Consider the following 18,025-nt stretch of genomic DNA (forward strand, 5'->3'; position numbering starts at 1 on the left):
TGGTTGAAAATTTCAAACGCATTATCAAATTTTTAACTTGAGCATCTCTCACACAACTTATATCAGGACACTCCCTCCAGTGTACACGGGGTTGTTCTCGCATCGAAAACCATCTCGCCACCGGATTTTACTACCCTCCTTAGGGACATTCAGCCAGCGCGCGCGTTATGTGATGAGAGTTATACGCGCGGATCAGCAAGCACTCCTCGCTGGAAAATAGACCTATTTGTTTCAATTAGGGATTAGACGCGTTTAAGCAACAGCTTAGCCTCGCGTCCTATTCAGCGCCAATACGGGTAATGTGCTGCGGACCAACCTCGACGAATCGTTTCAAAACCCCTCGCGAGGAGGATGGCGTCGTATAATACAAAATACATATAATAGCGCTTATTACTGGTTGTACGCCTTTTGTAAGCTGGGTCGTAAAATGTGTTGCAAATATTTGAGCAGAAAAATGCAAACATTATAGTTGCATTTAATCTTTTGACCCGGGCGACGGCGACGGCGACGGTGACGAGTTCGACGGCGGTGATGATGATGACTTCGACTTTTGACGACTTTGACGTTACACAACACTCACACATTGGGGAGGCTTTGGCGGGGAGTTTATGGGCAGTGGTGAGCTCCAGCAGCTATACGCGACAAGTTACAGATTTAAAGGACTCCAAAATTGGGAACACTCAGTTGAACTGAAAAGGGAATGTATCTGAAATTGTTGTAAATGACGAAAGGATCTTGAGATTTTTTCAGGAATACAATAAGATCTTTTGAACGTATGCAAAGGTTTGCTTTTCCAACAAGAAATAAATATATTTGATATTAACACAGGTAAATCATGCAAAAATCATATTGAGATTTCATAATTCAATGTTTTTATGTTTCCATGCAATCTGCAAATCACTAAATAACCAAGTTCTAATAGAATGAAGACGTTCCCCCGAACCACCAGAAAGCATACTTACCTGGCACAGGGGTTACCGTGATCATCAAGGCGGTTCCCCCAGGGCGAGGCTCGGCCATTGCACATTCCGGTCGGGTTGACCCCTGCGAATATCCCTCATGTGGATATCTCGTGTGTGTTATTTTTGGTAGCCGGGACGTGCGTACGCGCACATCCCGATCCTAATCTTGAAGAAATTTATTAAATTTATTATTTTAAAAATGGTTAATACAATTTTGAAGGACTTCCCTAATTTGTCTTTTTAAAGCATCTGAGTGTAGAGTTGATCGCATGGTGTCTGCGGTAAGTAGCTTTTTATTGTTCAGCTTTGGCCACTATCCATTATATGGTGATGGAGGTTGACTAGAGGATGCTCAATAGGGTCGACCAACCAACCGGCTGCCGCCGAGATCCCATTAATTCAAGTTTCAGCACCCGTGGTGGCATTTTGGCGCTCTCCTCTGTGACTTATGGCATTTCGTCGAAGGCATCTAAATTGGCGCAAATAAATGGAACTCCCCCAGAGACAAAACCCCTTGGAAACCCAAACCTGAGCAGATCGATCGTCAGCCGAATTGATAGCGAGCAGTGCTATAAATTTAATTAGAAACCAAAGAAGAGCGATGACTTGCCAAAGGCTTCTCGAATTTCTCGCGAGTTCAACGGATTTGCTCCATTTGGTTACCCTCCCCAACGCCCCCTTCACCCACTTGAGGGTAGAGATATCCCGCGCCCTAAGGCATTAGCCCTGAGGGCATTAGCGCGGGAAACTCGCGTAAATGAAGTGCACGGAAATTAACGTACCCTCGGCGAGCGAGCAATTAAAAATTTATTTGTTTGCCGATGATCATCATTTGGTGAAACCTCCCCGTGAGAACGCGCGCGAGTTTCGTCGAGTTTTTGGTGGAAGAGTTTTTCGTTATTCAACCCCCACCCACCTCTTTCACACCCTTAATAAGGGCTGGCCGTGATTTATTGTTCGCGAAAATTTTGCCTCTCTACTGATGCTGGCGCCCAATATGATATGGACTGTGTGAAAATGAAAGTTTAATTGCAACCCACGTAATCGAATTTGGAGCTATGGTAGGAGAGTGTGAGTGGAATTTGATTTGGTTTTATGTGAATTTGATTACATACAAATATAATTGTGAAGTGAGCTTTCATGAGGATTCAACTACCAACAATATTGAAACAGCTGCAAAAGTGTTTTGATGCTTCCTTTAATTAAGTAAATCTTTGTTTATAAGAATAGTATTAGGATCGGGATGTGCGCGTACGCACGTCCCGGCTACCAAAAATAACACACACGAGATATCCACTTGAGGGATATTCGCAGGGGTCAACCCGACCGGAATGTGCAATGGCCCTGGGGGAACCGCCTTGATGATCACGGTAACCCCTGTGCCAGGTAAGTATGCCTTCTGGTGGTTCGGGGGAACGACTTGATTTTATTAGAACATGGTTATTTAGTGATTTACAAATTGAAACATGGGAGATTTTTCAAGTTCTGAATAAGAATCTTACATAATTTACCTGTGTTTATTGGATTCCTCCCAAATTCTACTGATTTCTTGTTGGAACAGAATTATTTAAAAGCTTTATTTGAAATCACATTGAATGGTCAAATTTCTCTTCTGGGAATTTTAAATTAGAGCAATTCCTCCGCATAACATGTTATGCTTCACCATCCCGTTCGATCAAAGACCCAGTTTTCACATTCCCCCGTTGGTTCGGTAATACCCTTGTAATTGATGTTCCCCAGCTCGATACATTGTTTCCGAAAGCCCATTTCTCCGACTGTCATTTCATGCTAAATTGCATCTCAACATGCAAATATGACAAATCGCAAGCGTATAATCCGCATCGTCGTCGTCTGTGCCGGAAAAATTATTAAAATTTCACCCTCATCCAGCGAGGCTTTTGTGAGACTGGCCGCGCCACATATTAACCAAAGTCCAGTCCATGGGATGTGCTCGCTCTGCTCTTCCCAGAGTTCTTCATCGTCTTGTACAACATATTTTCCCATTTCACAGTGTAGTGCACTGAATCGGCTCAAAAGTTGGGCCCCGTTCACAGACGATTTCATGCTGCATTCTCGCGAACCAATTTCACTGCACTGAGCATTAGCATAGAAAAAGAAGCAGAAGAACTCACCCTGGCCATTATCAAATCCACGAGAGTCTGGTCCTGGCCATGAAGACGCGAGCATGTGAATTCCTATTACACTATCTTCACTTATAAATTATATTTATTGTGTTTGTATTGAAAGATGACATCAGAATATTATATGGTAGATTAATTTGTCATAATATATTATTTCTATAAGTTATTAATTTTATTCCTTTATCTACGGTCCATTCTTTTGCAGCTCGCAAAGTGCTTTTTCCCCCCTTGCCTGCTCACAGCATAAGAGGACGACCTGCTGCCACTACTGCTGCGGCTGCTGCACCTCTTTTCGCTTCTATGTTGCACTTATTTAAGAGTGCAAGTACTCTTTCTCCGCGCTCTGTCCAACCGAGTTATGCGCAGCCACCAGCCACCAACGACAGTGTGTTCTAGAAGTGTGCGCGAGCAAGATGCATCTCCGGGCGAAAAAAGGGGATGATCTTGAACGCGGTTGCGGGTAGGGTGGTGCTGAAAAGCGTTTTTTTTTTTTGTGTGATTCAGTTGTGAAGCTACTCATTCTCCCTGTCATTCTAGAATGACGAAACGGCCTGCTTCTCTCTACCAGAAATAACAAATGATCAATTTTCTGTGATTTTGGTAATTCGTTTTTTTTTGTATTTTTTAATCCGGTTGAAACATTTTTGGTGTCCTCGGTATGCCCAAAGAAGCCATTTTGCATCATTAGTTTGTCCATATAATTTTCCATACAAATTTGGCAGTTGTCCATACAAAAATGATACATGAAAAATCAAAAATATGTATTTCTAAATGAAATTTTTTGATCGATTTGGTGTCGGCAAAGTTGTAGATATGGATAAAGACTACACTGAAAAAAAATAATAAACGGTAATTTTTTTTTTTTGGTGATTGTTAATTTCACTTTTTGTCTCAAAAACATGATTTGCAAAAAACCCTATTTTGATTTTTTTGTTATTTGCTGATATGTTTTAGCTGGGTGCGGAATAGTGGTTCGCAAAACGGCCTCAATTTTGAACTGTCAAAGTGGAACTAATTTACTGTTCGCCAATAGTAGAGAGTATTCTTATCGATCATTGAAAATAGTTTTTTTTTTTTTGCATAGAATGTGTGACTGGAACCTGAAGTTGAAGTCAAGAAATCTTTAGAAAGTTGACGACGAGGTCGTCATTTTTTTTATAAAAATGAATGGAAGTTGTTTATGGAGTCAATGCGGTTGTATCCATCTAGAAGCTGTCTTTATTGTTTGATTCCGTTTGAAAAACAACTGGTTTAGTGAAAATCTTCTCTATTTGTTCAATCAGCTTCGCTAGAATTAGCGACATTTTTTCGCTGGACCAGAAAGATTTCAAATTCAGCCAGGGAATTTATCTGCGACATCGCAGAATTACACTCTCGCCGCAGTTCTTTGTAACCCGTAAAAAAGAAAAACCTCTTCTAACCGAAACGAAACGAAACTATTGGCACTACGCCCCCCGGGGCATGGCCTTCCTCTAACGTGGGATTTCTGCTCCAGCGCCTCTGACGAGACAGGAGAAACCGGGACCGACGTTTTACTTCACCATCCGATAGAAGCTCAGTGGATAAGGCGGGAATCGAACCCGCGTCTCATAGCATCATCGGGATCGGCAGCCGAAGCCGCTACCCCTGCGCCACGAGACCCACACCCTCTTCTGACCGATCGAAATTAAAAAAAAAAAAAAAAAAAAAAAAAAAAAAAAAAAAAAAAAAAGACCCACACCCTCTTCTAACCGATCGAAATTAAAAAAAAACACGCACAATTTTCCAGCAAAAATGTTAATAAAAATTAGACAAAATTAGAAAACATACTTACTGTTTATAAAACAGCTCATTTACCAGTAAGAAAAAAGTCATGCTTGTGCTTGAACAGCCTCCTACTTTGTAGGTGTAAACAAAGTGGGATCATTAAAAAATCACGTAACGCATTCTCTCTATTCATCACCCAGTGTTTTAGGGAGCATCAAATGCCAACTTTTCAGAAATTTCCAGAACGGGCAAAAATTCTTTGACTGAGTCATGAATGGAGCATTTCTATTCGACCAGTTTTTGCTTTTTTCTACAATGTATTTCTTATGGAGCGAACTGTCAAAAACTGCTCGACTGCGGGTGCTCCATTTTTGAATCAACACAGATTAAAAAAACATCGAAATATTGGTCGCAAAAATTTTTCAACTTCAACCAAAAACCATATTTTTTTTATCAAGAGTTCAGGTATTGTTGAGGAATATTGAGAAAAAAATAGGTACACGGAAAAAATGCATATTTTTTAATCAACTTTTTTTTCACAAATACTCAGTTTCCTAAAATACGATTCTTTTTATTTTCGAGATTTTTTGATATGTTTTAGGGGACAAAAACCCGCATCTTTTGAGCAATAGAGAAACATGGTCAAAAAATCTGCCGCTGAGTTATGATTTTTGAATAAATAGTGATTTTTGGAAAAAATCGAAATTCAATGCAAAAACAAATTTGACTTGATTTTGTAATGAAAAATTGAATTTCCAATCGAATAGTATTTTGCATATTTTTTATTAAGCGCTCACTATTTTAAAAAAAAATCGAAAAACTGTAAATCTTTCGCTTGAATCAAATTTTCGGTGGCTAACCTTTGAAACAGAGCCCTTTATCAAAAAATCTGTAAAGTACTTTTCGATTGTAAATTTAATTTTACTTTAAAAAATTACGTCAAATTTGTTTTTGCATTAAATTTCGATTTTTTTCCAAAAATCACATTTTTTTCAAAAAATAATAACTCAGCAGCAGATTTTTTGACCATGATTCTCTATTGCTCAAAAGATGCGGGTTTTTGTCCCCTAAAACATATAAAAAAATCTCGAAAATCAAAAAATATATATTTTGGGAAACTGAGTTTTTGTGAAAAAAAGTTGATAGAATAATATGCAATTTTATCTGTGTACCTAATTTTTTCTCAATAGTCTTCATCAATACCTACAACTTTGCCCAAAACACCAAATTAATCAGAAAAATCACTCAAAAGATACAGCTGTTTGAATATTTACGTACCATTTTTTCAGCATTTGTGTATGGACAGCAGCCAAAATTTTATGGAAACTTGTATGGGTGAACCAATGACACAAAATAGCTTCTTTGGTCATAGGGAAGACACCCTCAAAGTTTGAGCCAAATAAAAAAATACAAAAAATAAAAATGATTGAAATCGGCCGATTTCGTAGAGAGTTACTCAGCTGCCAAATTTGAATGGAAATTTAAATGGACAAACTAATGATGCAAAATGCATTCTTTGGGAATATCGAAGGAACCAAAAATGTTTCAGCCGGATTAAAAAAATACAAAAATAAAAATATAAAAAAGATCGATTTCGAAGAGAATTGCTCAGAATCAAGAGTAATACTTTTCGAAACAAGGGCTGAAAAATTCGACTTTTCAGCACTGAATTGAGTATGAAATAGTAGTTTATGCAACAAGTTGTAAAAAGAGGATTTTTTCAGCACGAGTCGTTTATCTAACGAGGTTTACCGAGTTAGATAAATACGATAAGTGATGAAAAATCATGTTTCTAATCTAATCTAATCTAATCAGACCCTAGCGCAGCCAATCTTTCGAAGGGATCCTGCAGAGTGCCTTAGGTTAGATGACGCCTAGCACTCTTCTTGTCATTTATTAACATTTGTAGTGCGCCATTGCATCGGAATGCATTGAAACAACACAAGCGTTAAAGCGGCCAGGCCTACTGCGTAAAGCCGTATCGCAGAGATGACTCGTAATTGGGTTGAGTTTGAGCACTGAGTGTTCGAACAACAACACAATTCTGAATCGACATGGGAGGAAGAAGCGTGGGGACACACCACCATACGCTCCGAGATTTTGGTTGTATTCGTTGGGAGCACCATGCTAAGAAGGTTTGGTACTCCGGGACCCTCTGGGATGGGACATTGTATTTCCACGAATGCCCTGGACACTATTTGCCGTGGTTATAGCGCCACAACTCGCTCTCTGTAACAGTATTCCTAATTCCAGTCCACGCTCACCAAGTCGACATGGCCTAGTGGTGAGCATTTTTGCTTACCAATCCAAAGTACGTGGGTTCGAACTCCGCCTCGAGCGACTTTGATTTTTCGGTCATATTCATCATTTCAAATTTATGTGTTCTTAACTTTCTCGTTGGGAGCAGATGGGCATCGAACCCAGAACCATTCGCTTACAAAGCGAACACCGTAACCAGTCAGCCACGGCCGCTCCTCGATGAGTGATGAAAAATCATGTTTCGCAAAAAAGTTCAACTTTTCAGCATCCATTTCAGTGCTGAAAAGTAGAACTTTTCAGCATTTGTTTTGAAAAGGGTTACTATTCGATTCTGTTATTTTTGGTACAGAAAAGTAGGCTGTTTCGTCGTTCAAGAATGACAGGAAAAGTAAGTAGTTTCACGACGGAATTGCAAAAAGAAATACTTAAATACTTAAATACTTAATATAGATTTAATCAGAAAAGAGAATTGACTCAACACAGGGACATTCGATAAAAAAGCTATTCAAAAGGTGACAAGAAAGACAAGAAAGACAAGAAAGACAAGAAAGACAAGAAAGACAAGAAAGACAAGAAAGACAAGAAAGACAAGGAAGACAAGAAAGACAAGAAAGACAAGAAAGACCAGAAAGGCCAGAAGACATTAACTGATATAATTATTCGAACTTTTTTACGGACCACCCCATCCCTAAATGAAATATTTGTATAAGATTACGATACAATTTTGCAGTTGCTCAGCGCGCAGTTGTCAGAGTGTGAGGCTGTTTTCCGCCTGTATGAAATGCGACGATTTTCGTTCCGTTCTCCGACCGCCGTCGTTCCATTGAGCGCGAGGGCGAGGAGCTCTTTCAACGCGCATTTGTACCACAAAAGAGCATACCCTTAAAGAGCACCTCCCAAGGAAGAGTGCGGGACTCAGGCTTGAGCATAAAATGTACAATTTTCATATTAAATTGATGGGATAATTTTATCTTCTACTAATTGGATTTTTATTTTATCGCTGTTTTTTGTGTTGCGACTGTCTGTACCGTATCGTGTACGGAGATTACGCGGTTTGATTTACTGGAACTGGCTGGGTCGAGCGCGCAGCCAACAATGAAGTGCAAGGATCCAACCGAGTGGGGGGATGAGCTTGGGGTCCGCTCTTGATAGATGGGTATGTTTTCATGCTTGATTCCCAGGAATAGTAAGATTAGTAGGGGTTTATGAAGACGAGAACTAGATAACAGTTTTTGTTTGTGATTTCCTTGAAGTGTTACAAATAGGTGCATAAGGCGCAATTTGATCACTTCGGTAGAATTTTAAACAGGGAACGTTATAATTGCAGAGATTGTTAAATGTAACACGTCTTATAAGAACATTGTCCTACAGAATATTTCACTCTGGCTACAAACAGGTAAACAGGTAAAATTTTCAGGCGAACATTCTTAGAATCAGTTTGCTGTTGTAGAGGTTGCTTCAGTTCTGATTAGAATAGATTTCTCATTAGACTTTCTTTGACTTTTATTTTGCAGATATGACATGTTTCTTTTAAAAAACAGGTAAATTTCTTCAACTCAAATCAAATCACTACAGAACCATGTTTTCTCCGAACTAAGACATCCCCCCGAACTACCCGAAGGCATACTTACCTGGCACAGGGGTTACCGTGATCATCAAGGCGGTTCCCCCAGGGCGAGGCTCGGCCATTGCACATTCCGGTCGGGTTGACCCCTGCGAATATCCCTCATGTGGATATCTCGTGTGTGTTATTTTTGGTAGCCGGGACGTGCGTACGCGCACATCCCGATCCTAATCTTGAAAAAAAATTGATTAAAATTGATGTTGAAATTCTGCATCGAATTAAAATAAAAACATTTTCCAGAAGCTCCCACCAAAATTAATCACCTCCGTTGACAAGACTGGAACCTGCTCCGACCCGGTAGTAGTTCAACTCGAGATGAAACTCGACACCCGTGAGTTGGCAACCTGATACCCTTGTCTCGGAGGAGGCGAGTACCAACTTGGCGCGCGAGGACGCATAGTTCACAAGTCGTGTCGTCTGCGATGCAAATTGATGTCCTGCTTAATTCCTGTTCGGACCAAAGTGTGCCAATTTCAGCTCGGGCTTACTCGAAGCAGACAGGTATCTCGGCGTGTAATCGAGGCGCAAAACATCACGCAGCCTAACCAAACCAAAGACTTGTCCGATATGGAGGCTCCCGCCAAATGATTTATCGATCGTGTCACGTGTTTGGCTAGCAAAAGAGAAAACTACGCATATTTCGTGATAAAGACAGCGATTTATCATTTTCACACCATCATTTAATTCCGCAGCCCCACCAAGCCGTATCGTCACCACGAGAGAGATGAAGTTGGCGCATCGATTTGAGTCCGAAAGATTTGAGGAATTTATGAGAGATGAGCAGAAGTACGCGAGGGGCAGCGTGGAGTTGGTCCTATTTTTCAAGATTATAAGTTTGCGTGTTGATTAGAAAATGGTTTTGATTCGAGCGTGAACTTTGATATTTGTTTTAAACAGGGCTGTAAAGACGGGATTGAAGTCGGAGTTGGAGGTTTTGGAGTCCACAGAGTTGAAGTCGAATTGCTTCTCATTCACTCAAACTTCACTGGAGTTCAATTCGTTATGACACAATCAGAAAAAAAAGCTAGCCCCGATTTGGTGCTTTAACCCAAACTTTTGCTGCTAAAAACAGAAAAGAATGTAATACAGTGGACTCTCTCGTTGTCGATATTGGAGGGACCGTCAAGAGGTATCAAATTATAGAACGAAAAATCAATTGAAGGGACTGAAAATGTTATTGACAGTTGATATCAAGAAGATCGACAGCCAGAGAGTTTGTCGTGGACTTAAATAACTTAAAAATAACATACAAAAAAATCGAATGCGATCCCTATTGAAGCTATCAGATGTTTCGAAAGTATCATAACAATGCAGTCATGTTTATGAAATTAATTTAAAATTTGTTAAAAAATAAAGCAGATCCTTCCAATGCGTCGTAATATGTAATATAATACAATTTACAGCTAAATTGATTTTGTTTCGGGAATTTTGAAGATAGTCAAATTTTATTTTAAACAAATTTGGTCAAATTGCACATAAGTCCAAGCGTCGCCGTCGTGCTAACATGTCGTGCGTGCATTTGGGGCCGAATTGAGTTGAGAACGCCATTTTGGGCAGCCCACAATGCCTCACCTTTTGACCTTCACAGATCCCCAAAATTCGATTTCAATCCTGAGATATTCAACGAAATCTGAAAAAAAAATCCGTGCATTTTTGCCACTTTACATATGAAAGTAGTTTCAATCTTGTCGTGCTATCTTGTCACTCCCTGAAAATTGATGTAAGTGCGACAACTGGCCAAAGGGATTTCAGGTCAGAACGCGTTTGACGCACGTACAAGTAAGACTACCGTAAACATTTGTAATTATAACTCGGGAATCCAGCAACCAAATTCAACCAAACTTCGAGACAATCCACATAATGATCAGCCAAACAAAACGTGTTTGTTATTGTTTACATTGCGTGCTCTTGTTTTTGTTTATTCAAGGTAAAACATTAAAACGCGTTTTTCTCAGAACGTCAAAATGACGTGTGCGACAAGATAGCACGAGGACGTCGCAATATTAATGACGGATCTTGTGCCACATACCACATATTTATTTCATTTGGAACAGTAATGAATATATGAAAATGTATGTATGTATGAATGAATACGAATATGCATGTTGTTTATTTCATCAAAGTGGCATTTCCCAAAAACGAGTCACTCGTCACTAACTTGAAAAATAAATAAGGCGTGTTTTCTTTGCAAATAATACATCATTGTTAGTGTTAGTGAAATTCACAATTTCGCAAACAGCGTAAAATTCGTGAAATTTTAAAATTTCAGTGAAATCGCGTGAAATTTATTGACTTTCTGATATTAACTCTATGGAATAACAACATAATAAATAGTTCATCCATTAAGTCTTTTTATGTACATTTTATTAGTTTTCAATCGAAAAGCATGATATGCAAAATTTTAAGAATTGATTGCAAAACACACATCCATTAGACTAAAAATAAATATTAAGAAAAAAGATGGTTGTTTAGATTAGCAATTATAGCTTACAAGTTTTTCTTAGGAAACTAACTAAATTTAGTAATATTTTCATTCGCTGTAATAACAATCTGACAACTATTTAGTGAAGATTTTTTTATGTTTCTTGAGCAAGTAAAGAAGCATAAAAAAATAGTAGTGTATTTTTAACATAAGATTTTCTAACATATTTTAACATTTTTCACTTTCCGTGATATTTCCTTGAAATTTGGTGTTTTGAATTAAGGGTCCCCGTGAAATTTGCCATTTTTGAGCGTGAAAAATCACTAAGCCTAATCATTATGTTGATACTCAAAGCAACATAAGATATCCTATTTTTCTACATGGGTTTTTTGAAATTTCCAGATCTGTTAAAAAAAATATTTAAATTTTAAAAGCAGAATATACATTTTTTTTCATTGTACGAAACAGTTTACTTTATCAAAGATTTACAAAGGCATTTTAGGTATTTTATACAAATTCAGTGAATTTGATTTCAATTTTATTTCCAGTATTAATCTTTATAACATAGCATAACATAACGGGTCTGTACCGCTCTGTAGGGTTGTCACAATGGTCAATTAAATATTTAAAAAAATCAGCAACATCAATTTTGATCACTTTGAACAATAGCCAAAAAGATGTTTTTGCAATTCCGTCGTGAAACTACTTACTTTTCCTGTCATTCTTGAACGACGAAATAGCCTACTTTTCTGTACCAAAAATAACAGAATCGAATAGGAACACTTTTCAAAATAAATGCTGAAAAGTTCTACTTTTCAGCACTGAAATGGGTGCTGAAAAGTTGAACTTTTCAGCACTTGTTTCGAAAAGTAACACTTTTCAACATTTTTTTGATTCAAACGATTTATTGACAAAATACATGAAAATTTGACATAAAATTTCACTCAATGGGTGTTTTTCGGAATTGCAAAAAATGTTGTATGGAACTCGTTGCAAAACTTGATTTTTTCAGCACTCTTCGTATTTATCCAACTCGGTGAACCTCGTTGGATAAATGTACGACTCGTGCTGAAAAAATCCTCTTTTTGCAACTTGTTGCATAAACTACTATTTTGATTTTCTAAAAAACATATCTATTAATATATAAATAATTGTTTAACGTAATTGCATCAAAGCCAAATGAAAGCAAAAAAACGGAAAATTTATTTAATTCGCTGAAATATTTCCATAGATTTGAAATTCTGCTCACAAAAAAATATTTGAAGGCGTTGCTTCCAAATCCACATGATTTCTTTTTTCAAAATACTAAAAATAAAATGTTGATTGAACTGCTTATTGCACATATATATCTACGCAGCCAGTAGTTTGATCAACAATTTTAAACGCTAAAAGCTTGAAATTTGTGAACATGATTTGTTCTCAGTGTCACTTTACTAGCGTTTATTGAAACTATTGGTTTGATTTTTAACAGTGCTGTTAACCCAAGTAACCGCGAGGCACTAAATAGCGGCATTAAATCAGCATTATATTGGCATTTAATACCAGCAAATAATGCTTCAAAACATTAAATCAGCACTTTTCCCTTGAGAAATATTTCAAGTGGCGCACAGTGATGCCGATTTAATGCCTCACCGAAAGCTCGAACAAAAAAAACTGCTTTATCGACGTCAAGGCTGGGGGAAAAAAAAGGACAGCTAGCTGCTCCACACACTTGGTGGTGGGCCTCCTTTGTTTTTTTTTCTCCTGTTGCGTTTCATGTGTGAGTGTGACACTTTGATGTTATTCTTGCATTTTTCTCGTCGATCTCCAGGATGCGCGCCAGCCAACTGATGTATTCTGAAATGAGTGTTTGTTTTGAAAGTTTTAATCGATGTGGTTGATGCATCGAACATTAAGGAAGAATTTCTTTCTGCTGTTTCGAGTTTCTGGTTCATGAGAAAAACCAGTTGTCATTTTGTTGGACGAGAATTATTGACGAGTCACTCAGCAAATTGCGGCCATCCAGTCAAGTACAGTACAATCAATTACGGAAGGCTTGGGGTTAATAGGGACAAGTAATGGCTAACGGCTAACCTAAACTGTTTTTCCGAGGAGTGCTTGGTCCACGGTTGGCAAAATTCACAAAGTGTATCAGACTTCCGGAAAGCAGCTTTTTGCTTGCGAGAAAAGTCATTCAATTTACCAGAGAACTTTTGATAATGTCCTTTGTGCTATGGGCATATGTTTTGAAAAATTTGGCTTAATTACAGGCTGCAGTTTTCCACAAAAAAAATAAACAAAAAAAACACTTCAGTCAACGGGAATTGAACCCAGTTCACGCAAAAATAAAACTGTTGCACACTGGGGGGATTGCGCCTTAGCCCGCACGCTTATTGGAACAGTATAACGGGAGAAGGATAAAAGTCAATAAGAGCGTGACTGGCTGAAATGTTTCCCGTATGGATGGGTTACTTTGTTGATAAACATCAAATGCTTTGAAGCACATTTTCAAGGTCGTAAATGGTGATTTAATGCCAGTTGTAATGCTGCAAAGTTTTGGTACTTTGAGGCATTCGCAAAGCTTATTTACTACTTCAAAGCATTCGAGTGCTGATTTAGTACTGATTAAATACTTCAATTTAGTGCTTGTGGTTACTTGGGAAACGTTTTTCAATGTTTAAAAATGCGCTTATTGTGAAATTTACTGTTATTTGCGATGAAAATAATTTATTTTGAAAATCAAGCCAAACGTTTTTAAAAAGCAAGAAATGTTTTTTTGAAACATTTATTTTAATTATTTATTTCAAATGTTGATATACTTTTATTGAAATCAAACCAATAGTTTCCCAGATAGTTAGTTAGTTATAGTTAGTAGAAATTTGACGGTTATTTAGTTAACACTGAGAAAAAACACCTAGAAAAACAGCAGTCCGATCGATATAATCTCAAAAATAAATTTGGAAAAGCTATTTAAAAATATTTTGCCGGTTGCTCTTTCCTCATAAAATATTTTTTTAGTTTTAAAAACGTTAACAAATTTAAAAAAAAACTGCACCAGATATACCTGTTACTTGACAGGTGCAGTTTATGAAAAAATAGTTGTGTCATTTATGATTATAAACTTGATTTTGTTTCCCCAATACATATTAAAACATTTTAAAAATTAAAAAAAAATCATGTTTTGGTAATTTAGCTCAAAGAGGTGAAAGTGAAATAAAAATATCGGATTTTTTGTTCTACCGTGTAACATTTTGTCTGAATAGCAATAATCATTTCGTACAACTTTGCCGAAGATATCAAGTTGATCACAATTTTTTTTGCTGAAGATACAGATTTTTTAATATTCTCATACCAATTTAGATAACCAGCCCGCCCAAGTAACCATCCAGCACTAAAAGAAATCATATATGAGCTGCTAAACAGCATTCACCAGTTAATCAGTCATAAAACAGCTAAGGTGATTGCAAATTAGCATTAAAACAACTGCTCTAATAATAGCTGGAATAGAGCTGATTTGATGCTGCTACTAGCAACACTGCAACCAAATTGTTCACCAAACTGGCAACACTACATTGATTCGTGTAAGAGCGAAAGAGAGAGATCACCAACAAACAGATTCAAAAATATTCCTTCCTCTCTCTTCTATCAAACCGAAACAAATCGAGCGGGGAGAAAAAAGCAGTCGTCTTAGAAGATTAAAATTTTTGTCACGCTGCTAATGAAGCCGTTTTATTTTGTTGGTAAGTTTAATTTCATCATTATTGATTCTTGATGATAAAAAAACTTCTATGACCTTTGCAGTGGCCTCGACCAGCTGACACGTAGTTACAAATACGGAGGAAAAATGGCAAATTTATGCGGAAAGCTGGAAAAACCGGCTTGGAACACCCAACATGGGCATTTCCCGAGCAAATTCCTTCAACTTGCAACACACGGCTGGTCGGTGCGGTAAATAATATGGAATTAAACGGTGTAGGCATGTATGGAGGCTGTAGAATGATTACAATGTTTCAAATTATAATAAATTCATCCTGAATCCGCAAAAAATGTGTTTTGAAAAATATAGAGACACTTCCTAGTGGCATGGTCGATTGGAAAATGCTCATATTACATAGGATTTGTGCATTTAACTGAACAACAAAACTGCTTATATAGCTCTGACAACTAACCTGCAAATCCATACCTCATTTGGCCGTGAGGACAAGGCATCAGGATTCATCGAACATCATCAACATCCAGCATCGCATCGACACTACCACGAGTTCAAGCAAAACTAAAATTCATATATATATCAATTTACAGTCATGGGAATCCATCAGAAATTGAGTTTTTAAGCATTTAAAGTCTAACGAAATGAGTTTCGATTGGTATTTTTACAAAATAACAAATTAATGAAGTTTTTCGAAAGTCTGTGCACCTCAAAAAAGGCCTGGCTCAAACTCAAATGTCTGTGAAACACTGTGAAATCTGGCATCCTTGAATAAATACTAAAAAAACTTCAAAAACTTTGTGAAATTCTGAATTACTCTGATTGGCATGGAAGACCGAATTATGGAAATAGATTTATTAAATTATTGAGAATCTACAAAATTTAAAAAAAAACTCGCTAAAAAATTTTCTAGAAAAATTGGATTGAAGATTGAAATAATATCTGTACCCATCTTAATTTCATCATAACAACCGGAAACCACCATTTACAGGTGAACCAGATGCTACCTACAAGTTTGCCCTCAAGATACCACCTTTGGTGCAACCCCGCTCCCGAGATGATTAGTGGTAATTGGAGGTGCACCGAAGTAACAAATAGTTCACACCTTAACGCTCTGGTTAGTTTTTCGTGCAGCTTTTGGAGCAGATTTGCGTACAGAGTTGACCGTAGCACGGGGATACCTTATGGCAATTTTCATGAATTTTAAACTTTTTCAAAGCTGCAGTTTCCTAGGGTACACACGCCGGGTTAGTCTTTCGTGAGGCACCCCACACGTGCTCGACTGGGGCAGACTTCCCGGGCGGATGCTAAGTGACCGATTAGTGCTAAAATAAAACAGGCTCACTCACCTGCAGCCTGGTGCACACGTGTGTGGGTCGTCGACGGCTAACCCAACCAGCGAGCGAGCTGGGGAAATTATTTATGAGCTTTATGATCGGAAAATACTTTTCTCACTGCGAATGTGCGGCTAATAGGTCCAACTAGTGGAGAAGGACTAAACTCAAAGGCTGCCGTAAATCGCGCACAATGGGACGACTGAACCAGCGCGCTGCAGATAATCGCCGATGGAGGAACCGCGTCGCGTCGTTAGCAAGTTAGCAGCTCTCGGACTAACCCTCGCCTCACGTGGTTGGAGACCACGTCACGCGGTTGAACTCTCCACCTTCCGCAGCACTGCACTGGCTGCATGTATGCTGGGTACAGAGAGTACCACCCGCCGTGAGTTATGCTAACGGGGTAAATAAATTCGGTGACGACACTGTAATCAGCAATTTAGGTTTTGTGTCCCAGTGGGAATGGGAGTGTTATTATTTAGGGGAAACCGTTTGTTACTGGCAATTGTGATTTTTTTTACCGGATATTCAGTGTCGATTTAAACTGATTTGTTTGTCTTGTTACCAATAGTTGTCTCGACTAATCATGTCTCAAAAAAAAATAAGGGCATTTTTTGGGATAAATAGAGCCATTTTGAAGTATCTTAATGGTTTTAACGTTAACGTTCTTTATTTGTGTAATTAACAATAAATAAATAATAATTTATCAATTCCAACTCTCTTTGTTGCAATCGAAAGGTCTTTTGAAGCACTTCAAAATGATCAAAAAATTTTCGGGATTGGGTTGATTTTTTCTATGTCAATTAATGAATCATAAGTAAAATATTTTGATCTATAAAAATAAAATTTAAAACCAAGACTACCGTTACCATCTTGATTTTTTTTGATATTTGTTTTGAAAAGATAGGAAAATTTTACAAATGACTGGTTTTTGACAAGAAAAACGAATCTGTGGTTTCTGAGATATCAATGTTTGAAATTAAGTAGTCACGGGTCCCCCACAGACCGTTATTATAAATAAAAAATTTCCACCCAAACCAATGATTGGACATGGTTCCTGGGACCATTCTGCACCTCTGGGCCAAGTTTCAAAATATTTGCCGGCAGAAATTTCGAATACGGTCAGTTTTAGTGTTTCGAGTAGAAATTAAGGGGAAATCACATGTAAAATGCGTAGGAAAAGATCAAAGTTTCAATGTTTTAACTCCAAAACATTACTGGTCATGGTTTTAAATTGTATTAACATGTAGCAGAATGATATAAAAACGATTTACAGCACTGACTTAGCCGGATTAAGCCGAAGTTAAGTGACTTAAGTATGTTATTTACAAGTTTATACCTTAATATTAAAAAAAAAACTCCTACATCAAGGAATTTAAAGTTAAGGAAAACTAGATAGCACAAAAATAACTTAAAATGGGGTGACTTTGAGCCAAGGGGTGACATTGTACCAATAAATGCTTTAAGATTGCTTTGATAAGCTTGAATTTTATGTTATTTTATTTATTTGTAGACGGATTTATTTGGTCTATTTATGTTCCCACAAAGCAATTTGATGATATTGCTACGCAAATCTGCTTATTCTGTTTGAATAAAGCCTGTTGATTTAAAATTTAATTAATTAAAATAAATTTAAAATCTCCTGGAATCCTCCAAATTTGAAAATTATGCTCACATTTTTCAGTTCTGAATCAATTCCTTCTGAAATCAAATAAAACAATCAAAATATTAGGGAAACAAATTTTTTGACGTGGCAAGTTTGTGACATAGCAATTAGAATAAACTTGTTCTTTATTGTTTTAAATCGTTTACAAATTTCAAACTTACGAATGAAATCCGGAGACAACTC

The 18,025-nt window shown here is 37.5% G+C and overlaps 3 non-coding genes across 3 annotated transcripts; 2 read left to right on the forward strand and 1 right to left on the reverse strand.

The window, feature by feature from the left end:
• Positions 1-954: 954 nt before the first annotated feature.
• On the forward strand, positions 955-1,120 carry LOC120429854 (U1 spliceosomal RNA). The gene has a single exon (XR_005607497.1). It is a non-coding gene; the product is annotated as a U1 spliceosomal RNA (small nuclear RNA).
• A 1,080-nt stretch (positions 1,121-2,200) lies between these two features.
• Positions 2,201-2,356, reverse strand: LOC120429852 (U1 spliceosomal RNA). Its single transcript, XR_005607495.1, has one exon. It is a non-coding gene; the product is annotated as a U1 spliceosomal RNA (small nuclear RNA).
• Positions 2,357-8,731: 6,375 nt separating this feature from the next.
• On the forward strand, positions 8,732-8,897 carry LOC120429853 (U1 spliceosomal RNA). Its single transcript, XR_005607496.1, has one exon. It is a non-coding gene; the product is annotated as a U1 spliceosomal RNA (small nuclear RNA).
• Positions 8,898-18,025: the final 9,128 nt, after the last annotated feature.

The sequence above is a fragment of the Culex pipiens genome, chromosome 2, assembly GCF_016801865.2.
Source record: "Culex pipiens pallens isolate TS chromosome 2, TS_CPP_V2, whole genome shotgun sequence".
Lineage (NCBI taxonomy): Eukaryota > Metazoa > Arthropoda > Insecta > Diptera > Culicidae > Culex > Culex pipiens.